The sequence below is a fragment of the Sarcophilus harrisii genome, chromosome 3 (genome assembly GCF_902635505.1).
Source record: "Sarcophilus harrisii chromosome 3, mSarHar1.11, whole genome shotgun sequence".
In the NCBI taxonomy this organism is placed as follows: Eukaryota; Metazoa; Chordata; class Mammalia; order Dasyuromorphia; family Dasyuridae; genus Sarcophilus; species Sarcophilus harrisii.
In genome coordinates this window covers 556361862-556374038 of record NC_045428.1, presented here as the reverse complement: position 1 = coordinate 556374038, position 12177 = coordinate 556361862, and the positions used below count along the sequence as shown (strand labels likewise).

At 43.8% G+C, this 12177-nt stretch overlaps 1 protein-coding gene across 1 annotated transcript in view; it reads right to left on the bottom strand.

The window, feature by feature from the left end:
- CRYBG2 (crystallin beta-gamma domain containing 2) overlaps positions 1-10082 on the bottom strand; it is a 31170-nt gene extending 21088 nt beyond the window's left edge. The window contains exon 1 of the mRNA XM_031961527.1: positions 9981-10082. The gene's annotated coding sequence lies outside the window, so the exon portion shown is untranslated. The remainder of the gene's footprint in view (positions 1-9980) is intronic.
- Positions 10083-12177: the final 2095 nt, after the last annotated feature.

The following is a 12177-nucleotide window of genomic DNA, read 5'->3' as shown; positions in this document are numbered from 1 at the left end:
TGAAAAGGCTTCCTGAATATGTTTAGAACTGCACATGTTTCATTTATATCATATTGCTTGCTGTCTAGAGGAAGAGAAAGGTGGGGAGAGACAGAGAAAAATCTAAAATACAAGATTTTGCAAGGATAAATATTGAAAACTATCTTTGCATATATTTTGAAAACGAACAAGTTAAGCATTTTGTTTTCTTTTTTATTTTCTTTTTTGCTTTGATTTTTCTTGTGCAGCAAGATAATTGTGGAAATAACGTATACAAGAGTTGCATATGTTTAACATATATTGGATTACTTGCCGTCTAGGGCAGGGGATGGGGAGAAAAGAGGGGAAAAAATTTTGGAACACAAGGTTTTACGAGGGTGAATGTTGATTACCTATGCATATGTTTTGAAAATAACAAGTTTTAATTAAAAAAGTAAAAAGCTATTATTATAAAAGAAAAAGTTGGGGGAGAAGAAAGAAAAGGCTTCCTGGGGTGATAAACTTTGAACATGACCTTGAAAGACAGAAATAGAATCCATATGGGTGGGAGGACCTTGAGGGAGTTGATAAAATTAGGAGGCCAGCTTGCCCAGTGCAAAAGGAGATGTGGGATGGGTACTTGGGTGTTTGGATATAAAGATACAGAGTTGAGATGAGAGGGAGCCAAAGCCAGGTGGAAGGAGAAGGAGGGGCCGGAGGAAAGAAATAAGCATTTACCAAGTGTCTACTATATGCTAAGCACTATGCTAAGTATATTCTACAAATATTATCTCAAATATTAATAATAAATTCTCTATATTCTCTACAATATCTCATTTGATCTCTGCAATAGCCATACAAGGTAATGCTTTAATGATCCCCATTTGACAGCTGAAGAAACTGAGGCACATAGAGATTAAGTGATTTGCCCACTGTCACATAGCTAGTAAGTGTCTGAGGCCTCCAGGGGCTGAAAGGGAGGAAATCCTGGCCAGGGTTAACAAGAAGAAAAGGAATTATAGATTCCCACATATAGACATACATGCTACCCCCTTAAAGGAGACTCCCTCCTGACACACTCTTACCATGTTATATCTGTGTTGATGTAGTAGAAAGTATTATGCATGAAATCAGGAGAACTGAGTTCAGATCCCAGCTCTGACACTTATGGCCTATGTGACAGTGGATGGATCACTTAACCTTCGAATCCCAGTCTCTGAATAATGGCATGGCAATAATAGGGGCAACTAGATGGCCTTGTGAACCAAGAACCAGCCCTGGAATCAGAAGGACCTGAGTTCAAATGGTACAAAGTATATGAAGGCACTTCAAAAACCCTCACTCAAACGCTATGTAAATATTTGTGTAATTTGATTCCTCTTTCCTCATCTATAAAAATAAGAACAGATGCTTATGGTTTCTCTAAATCAGGGGCGCTTAACCTTTTTTGGGTCCTGCATCCCTCAGGCAATATCTGATGACTCCTTATCAAAATAAGGTTTTTAAATGAATAAAATGAAATCTTTAGGGTTACCAAGGAAACTAATTCTATTGAAACACAGTTATCAAAACCAAAATCACAAATAAACTCAAGAAATTCAATTTAAGAACCCCTTCTCTAAATGGATTGTGAGCCCCTTGAGAACAGGGCCTGTCTTTGGCCTCTCACACAGTAGGAAAAAATCATTCTTAACCCACTAACAAACTGTGCCATTGATTTGTTGGGCAATCCTGAGAAAATCAATTAATGTTTTAGAGCTACACTTTCCTTGTCTGGAAAATGGGGATATAAACCCAGTTTTTAGCCTCCTGTTTGGGTATGTCATCTGGACCAAGTGAGAAGGAGTTTGATAAATGTGAATTATTATTGTTAATACCATTCTGACTTTGAGAGTTTGGCCTTAACACAATGACTCAGTTTCTCTCTCCCTCTCTGTCTTTTAATTTTTTAATAGTATTTTATTTTCCCAAATACATGTAAAGATAGTTTTCAACATTTTTTTTAAGACTTTGTGTTCCAAATTTTTGTCCCTTCCTTATTGCTCCCTCCCCAAAACAACAATCAGTTTGATATGGACTAAACTTTTAAACTTTTTTCTTTTTTTAAACTTATTTCTATATTTGTCATGTTGTGCAAGAAAAACCAGATCAAAAGGGAAAAAAACACAAGAAAAAGAAAGCAAGCAAATAACAACAAAAAGGTGAAAATACTGTTTCAATCCATTCAGTTTTCATAGTTTTCTCTCTGGATTCAGATGACATTTTCTATCCCAAGAATGACTCAGAAACATAAGTAAATCAATCCACAGCCAGAAGGGACATCATTCACCATTTTGTCTGACCCCTTTATTTTATAGATGAGGAAACTAGACTAGAGAGGTAAACTCACAGGAAGCACATAGTATAAATGGGATTTGAACCTGGGACCTTTGATTTTGAACCAATATTCTCTCCTCCCCTCCCCCCCCATACAACATTGTCTCCCTAATGTAGATAGCTAGAAAATAAAATGCATAGGATGCTAGAGCTAAAGTCAAGAAGACCTGATCTCAAAGTGACTCAGGTACTTACTAGCTGTATGGCCCTGGACAAGTCACTTAATCTGCCTGTAAAATAGGTATAATAATAGCCTCTACCTCCCATGGTTATTATGAGAGTAAAGCAAGATAATATTTATAAAATGCTTTGCAAATATTAAAGCTAGCTTTAATTAAAGCAAAGGCAGCCATGTGGTACCCTGGATAGAGTTCTGGGCCTGGAGTCAGGAAGAACTGAGTTCAAATTCAGCCTCAGACATTTACTAGCTCTGTGACCCTGGGCAAATTACTTAACTCTGTTTGCCTCAGTTTCCTCAACGGTAAAAAGAACTGCAGAAAAAATCAGCAAACCATTCCAATATCTTTGCCCAAGAAAACCTCAAATGGGATCAGAAAGAGTGAAACAAGTGAATGACAAAAATAATAAAAGCAATACCCATGGATATTGATGTTTAAAGGACCCTGGAGTGAATTAAAAACTTCCCTTTCTAATTTCATTATTGATTGTCCATACTATGAATTCATTGAGGAAACTCCAGGTTTCCTTAAGAAAACTAATTTGTAAATTAATGCAAATCAGCAATTGTACCATAACTTCTAATCTTCTAGGAAAAGTGACTCATGGGGCATCACCAGGCCAGTATGTCACAGGAGAGTCAGACCATTCTTCCTGACTCCCCCGCCTATCCTCTGTCTACTACTCCAGGTTATATCTTCTCTAAATTTGGGTTTCCATAGGTCAGGTTTGCTTAACACAGAACAGACCTGCCCCCAGAAGGTAATTCCATCCATTTCCCTTCTCTAAGGAACTCTCTTCTCTTTTTTCTAATTAAAAAATTAGTTTCAATTCCAAATTCTCTCCCACCTTCCACCCCCAACTCCACCCATTGAGAAGGTAAGAAAGGCGATTTGGGGACCCCAGTTCCTAAGGACTTTGAGAGAACATCTTGTTCATGTCCCTAACCCAAGTCAGACAGAAGTTTCTAGTTCTTTGGATCTCTGCCTGCCTTTCACTCATTCATTCAATCATCCCTGAAGCAATCTTCCCAGCAAGTCTCTCAGATCCACCTGCTCCTGGTCCCCAGGATCTTAGTATTCCACCCACTCCCTAAAGAGCTGGCTGGGGGCCTTGGGACTTTGGCCCTACTTTGACGGTCCCCAGGTGAGTCAGTTTTTTATGAGGGGCTGAGATGAAAGGGGCTAAAGCAGAGAAGAAGCTGTGAAAAGCCAGTCTCAGCCTCAGGACTTGTCAGACTAGATGCCAGGATTGGGGGTGGGGGGAATAAAAAAGGTATATGGGCCCAGCCCCAAGCCTGACGCCTGTATCTATTTGGCAATAAGCTGGCCTTCAAAGAAGTGGGTGGAGAGAAAAGGGTGACCATCAGGGCCTGGCCCAGCAATCTCTAAGCATGGGGTACAGTTGGGGCTCCTTGATCCCCAAGAACAATTTGCATCCTCTTTACTGAGTCCTCTGTGCTCCTCACTGAGCCTCTATCTCCTCATTGAATCCCATCTTTTCACTGAGCTTTAATCCAGCCCCAATGAACTGATTCACTGGGACTCCATCCCCCATGAGCGCCACTTCCCTCACTGAATTCCATCCCCTCAATGAGCTTCTCATTCCTGAGTTCCTTTCCCTCACCAAGTCTCCCCTTCCTTTTATTGACCCCGTCCCCTACCTAAACAGCCTTCACTTCTCCCCTTTCATGCACTAACAGTAAATCACTCAGTCCAGGAGAAGACCTAATATAAGCAAAGAGAAAGAAGGCTACCATGACCTCGGAAAACCCATAGGTCAGTCAGAAAAAGAAAACAGTTAATGGCTGACAACCCGCATCAGTCCTTTTCCTGGATTGAATTTTCTACCATCAGATGTCTATACATATCACACCATCAGACACGCACACACACAGAGACAGAGACAGAGAGAGACAGAGAAGAGGAAAGAGAAACAGAGACAGACAAGGAGAGAGACAGAGACAGAGGGAAGGAAAGAGTGAGAGAGACAGAGACAGAGAAAAGGAAAGAGAAACAGAGACAGACAAGGAGAGAGACAGAGACAGAGAGAAGGAAAGAGAGAGGGAAAGAGACAAGAGACAGATGAGGAGAGAGACAGAGACAGAGACAGAGAAAAGGAAAGAGAGAGGGAAAGAGACAAGAGACAGACGAGGAGAGAGACAGAGACAGAGAGAGGGAAAGAGACAAGAGACAGACAGAAAGACACTCTAGGTCAGTGTCTCTCTGGGTTAGACACACACAGAGAGATAGATAGACAGAGACAGAGAGATAGAGAGCAAGCACTTCCCAATTGTCCAAGTGTCTTTCCCGAGCAAGAGATTCAAAAATAATTTGGACTCTCGCCCATCTTACCTTCACCATAGGTTAGCTCCTCAGGGACTGTCTGGCTCGTCTAGAGTGGTATGTGTTTGGGAGAGGGGGAAGGATGGACAAGATAACCTGTATCTTCAAAATATGGTCTGTGGAACTGGGAAGCGGAGGGGGAGGGGGAAGAGATGCCTAATCCAACAAGTCAAACAAAACCCTCAACTCACCTGTGAGTCACCCCCAAAACTGGGCCAAACCAGTCTCCATGCACACCCGCACTCACACACCCATCCACCACCATGGATCCGACCGAAACTACCTGTCCTGGTCACCCCCTCCCCACAAAATGCAGCTCTCCTTTTTCTGGTGCTTTCCACTCAAAAGCTTTCTCAAGGTAGTTGTCCAAGTGGGGGCACAAAGTGGGGGGCAGCAGCTCAGCTCCTCAGATTCTAGCTGGGACTCCTTAGAGTCTATCATTATGCACCTAAGGCCAAAAATAGATAGGGAGAGGACTGGGTGGGGGCCACCCACTGCCTCACCCCAGTTCCTTCCCTCAATCTCTCCTCCCTTCTCCCTGACCCTTCTCTCTCCCTGTCTAAAGCTGAGTCCCAGAGGATCTGAGAGCAGCCTTACCCAAGGTCTCATCAAAGTCATTCTGAGTCCAGCACTCACCACCTGCTGTGTGGACCTGAGGTAGGGGTGACCATGGGGAAAGGAAGGAGAAGGAGAGAAAGAGCAGGACTTCTCTAGGAATCAAAAGCATTCGTTTAAAAAAAATCTGTAGAATGTCAGAGCTGGGAGGGACTTAGAATTGAACGCCTTAGGACACAAGGACATTATAATCTCCTTGATTGCCCATTGTATCTATCTACAATCAGAGTTTTCTCTGACATCTGCCTCTAACCTGTAAGTCAAGAGAAAGTTGATTCATAGAATATCGGAGCAAGAAAAGATCTTAAAACATCAAATGTTAAGATCTAGAAAGGGCCTCGGAATATAGACCCTCAATGCTGGGAAGAACCTTGAAATACAGAGTATTCGAGCTAGAAAAAGGTTTAGAGACCATCAAACTCACTGGTTCATTTTGCAGGCTGGCAAATAGAGATTCAGAGAGGGAAAAAAAACATTGGGATGGAGATCAGAACATTGGAGTTGTAGTCCAAAGTCTACCAATAATGTGATGTATGTCTGGATCTCATTTTCCCCATGTGTACAAAGAAGGTAATTGCATTTGTTCTACCTACCTCACAAGGTCTTTGAAATGATAAAATAAGAAATATATTATATAATATACTAAATATTAATATGATAATTAATACATACATATTTTTATATATACTAGTTATATATATACTATATTGATATGTAATAGAAATAGATTAACATATAAATATGTTCATATATACTATATATTAATATGTAATATAAATAGATCAACACATAAATATAATGTAAGCACATACTACATATTAATATAAAATAGAAATAAGATTAATATATAAATATAATATATTCATATATACTCTATATTAATATGTAATATAAACAGATTAACATACAAATATAATATATTCATACATGCTCTAGATCAGTGGTTCTCAAACTTTTGTTTTCAGTATCTTTATCCTATTAAAAATTATTGAGGATCTCTCCAAAGCATTTTTGTTTATCTGGATTATATTTATAGGCATTTACCATATTGGAAATAAAAACTATTTTTGAATTTGTAGACCCTCTAAAAGGGTTTCAGAGATCCCCAGGATTCTCTAGACCCTACTTTGAGAACCACTGCTCTAGATGAATATATAAATAATGTAGATATTGATTTAGAAGTTACTCAATTCCTTCATTTTATAAATGAAAAACTGGAGTCAAGAAAGTTTTAGGGGCCTCCCTATTGTGATTTATATAATTAGTAAGCAGATGATTCAGATTCAAATCCAAGCTCTCTGACTCCAAGCCTAAAGGACCTGTGTTCAAATCCCTCTTCTGCTACTTCTGTTGAGAACACTACCATCTTTTCAGACACCCCAGCTCCTAAACTTAATGTCATGCACATTCTTCTTCACTTTTCCCCATCGAAGTCAAGGGGTGAGTGACTAGAGGAGAGAGTGATGGTGCCAAGACATCCCCATAGTGATGTCAGGTTCTCTTAGGACCAACAACAACAACAGCAGGTATCTGATTTATTTTCCTGTCTTGTTGATTCTACCTATAAAACTTTTCTCAAAACCCTCCCCTTCCCTCCACTTCCTCAGTCTGGTTCGAGCTATCCTTCCCTCTCACCCAGATGATTGCGACACCCTCCTAATCTGTCTCCCTGATCTGCTTTCACTCCACCTTCCTCGGAGCAAGCAAAGTCATTTTCCTGAAGTGCACTTCTGATGATATCATCTCTCCTACTCACCAGCCTTCAGTAGCTCCCTATTCTCTCTTAAAGCAAAGACCAAACTTTTCTCTTTGGTATTTAAAGGCCCTCACAATCTGAATCCAATCTTCCTTTCCAGGCTTATCATCTACTAATCTTTTTCATGTCTTCTATGGTCAAATAAAATAGACCTTCTGGCTGTTCTTAATTCTTCTGGCCCCATCCCCATGCCTTTCTACAGACTGCCCCCCCCCCCAAACTGGAAGGTACTCCTTTCCTCATCTCCACCTCTTAAACTCCCAGATTGCTTCCAAGTCTTGCTCCTACATTCATCCTTTACTTATTTCCTATTCCCCGCTGCCAGTGTCTCCTCAAGAAATTACCATGTATTTACTTTGTAAATTACTTTGTATATATTGTATTCATATGTATGTGTAGAAGGTACACACACACACACACACACACACACACACATATATATATATATAGTATATAAGTATATACTGTAGACATGCAATTTATATTTAGTTTTCCTCAGCAAACATCTTGAGGGCAGAAATTGTTTCATCTATGTCCTTGTATCCTGACCAGAGAAACTGAGGTTCTGAGATGGAAAGTGTTAAAGCAGACTATCTAAAATCATACATCAAGTTATTTGCAGAATTTGATTTCTAATGCAGACCTTCTAGTTACCAGTCCAGCATTTAGTTGTTTAATCTTTCCCCTAATAGAACATTGATATAATACTTCTCTTAGCCTCAGTTTCCCCATCTGCAAAATGAGATGTGAAAGGCCTTTTAAACTTTAAGGTGCCATAAAGATAAGAGTGCTTGGTTACTATGAATATAATGATTAAATAATCTCTGTGCCTTTCATAACAATAAACACACCCACTGTCCTCACACTCAGGAATGAAAGGCAAGAGTACCACCAGTTCAGTATCACCTAGCACTGAGGATCAAAGATCCTAAGCAAACTGAGGTTCTGCAATGTGAAATGGGGGCAAAGGTAGGAAGATCAAGGTCAGGATTCAGGCCCAGAACTTCTCAGAATCCCCTAGACTCTCACATACTCTTCTCTAGGGTAAGGGGAAAACATGAAAAGAAGGGAGAGGGAGTGTTCAAAAGCTTCCTACCGGGGGATGAAGGATGGACAAAATAATAACAAAAACCAGTATTTCCGTTATTATGTGATTTCTATTATTTCATGATTTTTATTTGAAGTTCCCCTAATCCCTGCAAAGTAGATGCTCCAGCTATTAGTAGAACCCATTTTACAGATGAGGGAACAAAAATTTAGAGTACAGTGACATGCCCATGGTTCCACAGCTAGTAAACATCTGAGGCAGGATTTACAGTCAGCTCTCCTGATTCCATGAAATGCTAACCACTAGACTATGCTGCCCCTCAGATCAAAATACCCTTCCTTCAGCCACCATTCCCTTATATACGTGATCTTTCTTCCATTAGAATATAAATGTAAAAATATGTTGAGAAGAATTGTACATGTTTAACCCATATTGAATTACTTGCTTTCTAGGGAGAGGGTGAGGGGAAGGGAAGGAGAAAGATGTGGTACACAAGGTTTAACACAATGTTAAACCATCTTTGCATGTATTTTGAAAATAAAAAGCTACTATTTTAAAATATATTAGAACAATAACAATAAAAAAGAATATAAGTTCCTTGAGAACAGGAACTGTCTCATTTTTACACTGGTATTCCTAGTGGTTGTTACCTAGTGAATGGTTAATTCTATTTTTATTTTATTTTCTGAGATGGCCTGAAAGCTCTATGGCTACAGGAACCAGGGAAATTTGGAAAGGACTTTCTCTTAAGAAGATAAGTTGATATAATAGGGAGAGGGGACTCTGGCATTTGCTCCCAGTGTGGATAAATCACTTCGCCTCTCGGGGTCCCAATTTCCTTATCCATAAAATGAGGGGGTTGAACTAGATGGAAATGGAGGTTCCTTCCAACATTCCTATGATCATGGTCCCGAGATCCCCCAAGAAGACAACAAGCAGGCATTATGGGAAACCTCTGAGCCCACAGATTCATGAGAATGGATATTTGAAGCTATTTAATTTTTGATCTCACTGTTAAGTCTTAGGATGGCTTCTCCTTGGCCAAAGGAAACTACAAATCTCCCCTCTCTTTTTCTACTTCCAGAGCTGCCCACCTCCTTCAGGCTGGGAGCCTTGGGGCCACTGTCTCCCTCCATTAACCCGCAGCATCAGTGGCTAATTTTAGCGTTGCCATAATTTTTGTTAAGATGATGAGCCCGCTGGCCCCTATAGCTCACCACTGCCAGGACCCCAGAGCATCGTCCTGCTGCCTCCTTACCAACCCAGCACCAGATGAACTTGACAGCTTCAGGCCCAGAAAGGTTGAACAATTTGTCTCAGGAGATTCAGCACCTTGGCAGCTAAGATTAGAAGCAGGTTCCCAGGCCAGGATTTGGGCTCCTGATCCCTTCAGAGGGTGGGGATGGGGTGACTCCCTTGTGACTCTGGGCATTGCCCTGGTCAGTCACATACAGGGGAGAGCAAGGTAGGGGCTGGCCTCTAGTCACCTGAAAGGAAACTGCATAGAGGGACTGACAGGAGGAGAAGGGAGAGAATACAGTCAATTCTCAGGCTGGGGGTTGGGATAAGGGTGGAGAAGGACAGAGCTCAGAGCCGGAGGAGAGGAATGAATGAATTCCTAGTTGGAAGGAGAAGGTAGGGCTCAGAGAATGGGGTCATAGAAAACCCAATGCGTCTCTCGTCAATGGAGCCCTTCACCACTCACCTTGGGTCCAAAGATCCGGGGGGCTCTGTGGTCTGGCTTCTAGCAGGCTCGCCTGCTCTCCCTGGGCACCGGTCCTGTTTCAACTGGGGTTCCCAGGGCCGGGAGTCGGGGCACCCCGTGATGGGGCGTGGCTCCTGGGGAGGGGCCAGCACCCTCGCCCGGCAGCCCCGGAATTCCTCAGGGCTGCCTGGGCAAGGAGCTGGTTGGGCCGGTTTCAGCTCCCACGGCACTGGCGCTACACGCTCTGGTTCCCCCCCACCCTCCCCAGTAGTCACCCCTCTCTCCCCCTGCAGGGTGATGGTGATATGGTAGCAGATGGTCCCGGCTGACGGTAGGCCATCGGGGGCTGGCTCTGGCTTCCCAACAACAGAGTCCTCTGTTGAGTGACCGTGAGAGCTGTCCCTCTTTGCTTGCTGAGGAGTGAGAAAGGGAACTGGAAGGGTGAGGGCAGGCTCAGCCCCCACCGAATCTTGGGGCTGTGGGGTGTTGGAGATGTCAGGGGTGTCCCCCTGGGCAGAGGGGCCTGCGGTCTCCTTGTCTGGGCTAAGGTCTGCCTCCTGAAGAACAGCACCCCTAGAACCCAAAGGAGCCACATCAAAGGGCCCCCTGTTCTGCCCATCCACCTCATGGCAGGTCAAGGGTTGTCTGAGACCAGCGGCTACCTCCTCCTGGGACTGTAGCAGGGACAGAGATCCTGGGGGACCCGCAAATCCTAAGCCCTTAAGTTGGGCAGGAGAGCAGCTGGCGAGGTCGGAGGCACTGCCCACAGCTGGTCTCTGCAGTCGCCCTAAGGAATGAGTAGATGTCCCCAGGCTTCTTTTCCGGGGCCAGCGGCCCAAGTCCCAGTTCTGCAGGTCCCATTCCGAGCTGCTCCGGACACCTGCCTGGGGGCACAGTAATCACAGGCCATCATACCTCAGGGCCCCTTCAGACCGGACTCCTTGTCCTTCCCACTCAGCTCAGAACATACAGAGTTCTGGGAGATATTTAGGAAGGTCAATGATAAGCTCGACCTCATCCTAAGAAGGGCGCCCAAGATGGGGAAGAACCTTGAATCTGTGCCATCTGAGCCTTGTTAGAAATTCCTGGGAATGGTTAGCCCAAATAAGAGCAACTTTAAGAGAGAACATGATTGCTGCCTTGAGTATATGAAGGAGTCTTTTAGAAAAGGATTATACTTATTCCTGCTCAATCCCAGAGGGCAGAGCGAGGAGTCAAGGCTGGGCTTGGTCCTGGAAGGCAGAGCTAGGAGCCATGGTCAAGGCCAGCCGGACTGCCTCCCTCTCCAGTGATGTACAGGATCACAGAGACTGTGTGGACACATTTCCCTCAAAATCCCTCTCCCACCACTCCTGTCATTGTCCTCAGCTCTAGTGGAACAGAAGGAGCACTTAATTTGGAGTCAGAACACCTAGATCAAGCCGAGAGCTCCCACTCATTTGGCTGTGTGACACAGGGTCACCCATTTCACTTTCTGAGCCTTAATTTCCCACTCCTGCTCACAGCCGCACAAAATGAGAGGGTGTTCTCAATTCTTCAAGAGCTCATGATCTTCCTTGCCTCCTGACTGGCACAGGTCCTGGGCTCAAGAGCTCCCCAAGCAAGGAGGGACTCTCAGGCACACAACCCTGCTCTCCCCTGGACTACTAAGGGCCTGGCACTCGAGACAAGAGGCAGAGACTAGGTCCTGACTGACTTGGCCCAGTCCCCCATGAGGTATAGCCCCATCTTCCCCACAGACAGGGCCCGGACTCTGCCCCTCTTCCCAGCTGCCCCCGCCCACAGCCACTGACTGCTATTTGGTTGTTGTTGTTGTTAGGGGGTAGGAAGTGCCAACTGACGTGCCAGTCAGGCTCGGTCCGTAAGACAGCCCTTTCCAGGCAGCATGGCAGGGAGGAGGCCCCGCTGGGAAGTGGAATCCTGAGAAATTACCTGCCTGCCAAAGGTCACACAAGAAGTCAGGGTCAGAGCTGGCACAAGCCCTCCCAGTCAGGACAGGAGGGGAGAGTTCCCCTCAGGCCAGTGTAGAGCACTTAAAGAGCTGTACCCCATTTGGGGGAACCCCAGCCTGAATGAAGCGACAGAAGGGATCATAAAACCCTCTGTCCTTTTCTGGGCAAAGTACCCAGGACTGGGTGATGTCTGTAGGAACTGGGGACGTATATGTGTATATGTATATATGTGTGTATGTTTGGGT